This window comes from Schistocerca nitens, chromosome 4 (assembly GCF_023898315.1).
Source record: "Schistocerca nitens isolate TAMUIC-IGC-003100 chromosome 4, iqSchNite1.1, whole genome shotgun sequence".
NCBI lineage: Eukaryota > Metazoa > Arthropoda > Insecta > Orthoptera > Acrididae > Schistocerca > Schistocerca nitens.
In genome coordinates, this window is record NC_064617.1 from 341209982 (window position 1) to 341213088 (window position 3107).

At 46.7% G+C, this 3107-nt stretch overlaps 1 non-coding gene across 1 annotated transcript; it reads right to left on the reverse strand.

The window, feature by feature from the left end:
* Positions 1–605: 605 nt before the first annotated feature.
* Positions 606–680, reverse strand: Trnat-ugu (transfer RNA threonine (anticodon UGU)). Its single transcript has one exon. It is a non-coding gene; the product is annotated as a tRNA-Thr (tRNA).
* Positions 681–3107: the final 2427 nt, after the last annotated feature.

The following is a 3107-nucleotide window of genomic DNA, read 5'->3' on the forward strand; positions in this document are numbered from 1 at the left end:
AAAAAATATTGCACTACCAATAATCTTAATTATCATGTTTTTCTGTAGTTTTCATTGTCCACGTTCAGTTACTATATGCATAAAACGGCAGTATATAGTGGACCATGAGGGGGGAAGAGACGAAATGAAACTTCACGTGTTGAGACGGTATGTGTTGTTGTTACCTCATTGATTAGAAAATCGTCTCAAATTTACAAATAGCATGACAGTGTGAACCCATCTACCAGCATCACCTTGCACTGCGTCTACCCTAGATCCGTGCAATGGTTCTGTCCAGTGGGGTGTCAAAAAGCCGCTGTATGCTCTCCTAAATCAAACTGGGCCATAACTGCTGTAACAGGTCCTTGCAGATTTTGGAAGCTTACTGGCCATGGGGGTAGGTACCTCAACATAATGCAGACAGCTCGTAGGGACATATACCCTGTGTGAACGAGCGTTGTCATGTTGAGAAAAGCCACCACGATACTGTCACGTAAGAGGTAACATCTGAGTACACAGGATGTCTGTGACGCAGAGTCAAGTCATAATGAACTTAGAATTATATATCAATGCCTTCAGCTGCTGACGGACGTTGATATATGTCAACAGGGGCGAGTGAAAATGTGTGCCCTGAGCGGGACTCGAACCCGGGATCTCCTGCTTACAAGGCAGACGCTCTATCCAGCTGAGCCACCGAGGGCACAGAGGATAGAGCGACTGCAGGGACTATCTCGAGCACGCCTCCCGCGAGACCCACATTCTCAGCTTATATGTCCACACACTACATTCTTAGTGTCCCTACCCCACACACTAATTAATCCTGGAAGACATTCTTACCAAGTCACGTAAGAGTTCGGGTAATATGTGTGCATCCGCACAGAAGAGGAAGGTCATGGCCGGTATTGCCGGAACTATACACTTATACGTATATGCTGTCTGTTCTCGGACATGTCCGTATAAGTATGGAGTCACAATAGATGATGGCTCCCCGGGCCATGACGCCAGGAGTAACACCGCTGTGTCCCTCCAAAACATTAGAAGTCTTACGTTGTCTCTTTGTCTCTCTAGAGCTCTACAGCGGGAAGCAAGGAGATGAAGTTGATGGGTGGTTGGTACCCTCTTTCTTTAACTCAAACTGCCAGCAATTATTGACTGGGCTCTTTATTGACATAAACAAAGAGCTACTTAACTTAAGCTTCCATGTGCTGTGGTTCAAGCTCTCTGTTCTAATCCACTTCAGCCTCACTGCTGGTGAAGTACCAAGTCCGCTATGCACACTATTCTGTTCCTGATATGCTGCCTGTATCTGTGCTGGAGACTAAGACTGCGGCTCCAGCTTGGTGACACGCTGGAACTCACTCGGGGCTACAGACTGCGACAGTCTCGAATAACTCGGCGTAACAGACTCGAACTACAGGCAGCCGAGAGAGCGTTGGCGCCGCGTTTCCTGCGAGTTTGTTTTTGGCCTCTGTCGATCTTCTAACCCCTATGACGCATTGTGTGCTGGCGCCAGCTTACGCCAGCACAAGAAATATGGGACCTCTTGTCAGGTCGCCGCCATCCTAGCCGACGATGGTGCTCTGTGGTAGAGCAGAACAGCGATTCATCGTTGAACATGATGCGACACCATTCATCAGCTGTCCAGCTCACCGCACCACCTCAAATGCAACCGTCAGTGTTGAAGTATTAAAGGCCACCTTTAAGGTACCCCTTATTTTCAGATAAAACTACATTTTACTTTATTTCCAGTTTTGCTATTTCAATACGTAAAGTGAGTGGATCAGCGCCGCAGTATGTACATCGTAAGGAGCGAGCGATAGGTTCCCACAGTGGCTAGCAGAGGCGGTTGGCCTTCCTGCGCCATCAGAGCCAATCGGATCAGGTGCCGATGTAGAAATCGTTGGTGACGTCAGCAAAGAGATACGTAGGGTAAGCACATCTATACTGATGCGAATCAAGTAAATATTGTTAATAAATAATTGCTAACAAAAGTTGCCTGTGGCCACTCAGACATTAGGAGTCTAGTGGTCATAAATACTACCTTTCAGTAATTTTACACTGCCGGGAAACGTTGATATTAACAAATCAATCAATAACTTCGGCACAACCGAAGATGTACGGTCTTATACGAACCATGCGGTAGACCATTAATAGTTATAATCAGAGTGACCAAGTTCATTTTATGGTGTTTCTTAAATAAATGCAACATAATGGCATCCTGTGCAAAAATTATTTGCACAAGAAACTTCTGCTCGCTTCATTACTTAAAACATAGACAGCAGTATTGCACTTTCAGAATCCGACGGCGCTGGCACGGGTCTGAAAGGGGACATAAACCTACGTATCTCCACATAACTGGTAGGAAGAACTCCAACGCAGCGGCTCACTAGGTCAGTTCACGGACAGACTGGCTTAATTATCGCAAAACTCGGGTGGGAAAGCGCGGCCAGTTATACTATAGGCTCCTTACATCACCATCTAGGTGTTCACCGGCTAAACTGAGACATTTCTGGAGTTTTAGTACGAGTGGGGCGTTCTTGTAAACCTACGCATGGGACGATAACTCTCCAGACTGGCTGCTGTTAATCTCTGACCAATGAAAATGGATGAATCAACACCAACGGCTGTTCTGGCATCTTAGAGCAGGAGTCCAGGTTGCAGTATTCACCGTATCTCGCAGGAAAGAGACGCCAGCCGTACGTCATTCATGGTACACTGCCAGCAGCCCGTCATCTACAGCTGCTTGACAAAGTCTGCTGCCGTCACTGCTGTCTGAAGATCGGACATTTCCAATTTCTTTTCAGTCCGATGGTGCCCCAACCCGTTGCTCGCCAGTTATCTGGGCATACCTGAATATCTGGTTTCCCGGCGATGAACAGGTGGTAGAGGTCCGGTGCGACGACAACCACGCTTCTCGAATTACTACCTGTTGCGATATGTTAAGGCAGCTGTGGATGCTGTGAAGATGAGAAACCTGCACCTCTCGAGAAGGAAACTGTTGATGCTTGCTCTCGCTTTGTGTTACTTGTATCGATTAAAGTCTACGAGGAATGATTGAAGCGGATAAAATAACACTTACAATGTAATGGAAACACGTCGAGCGCAACCTGTTGTCATTAAGTGTTGTT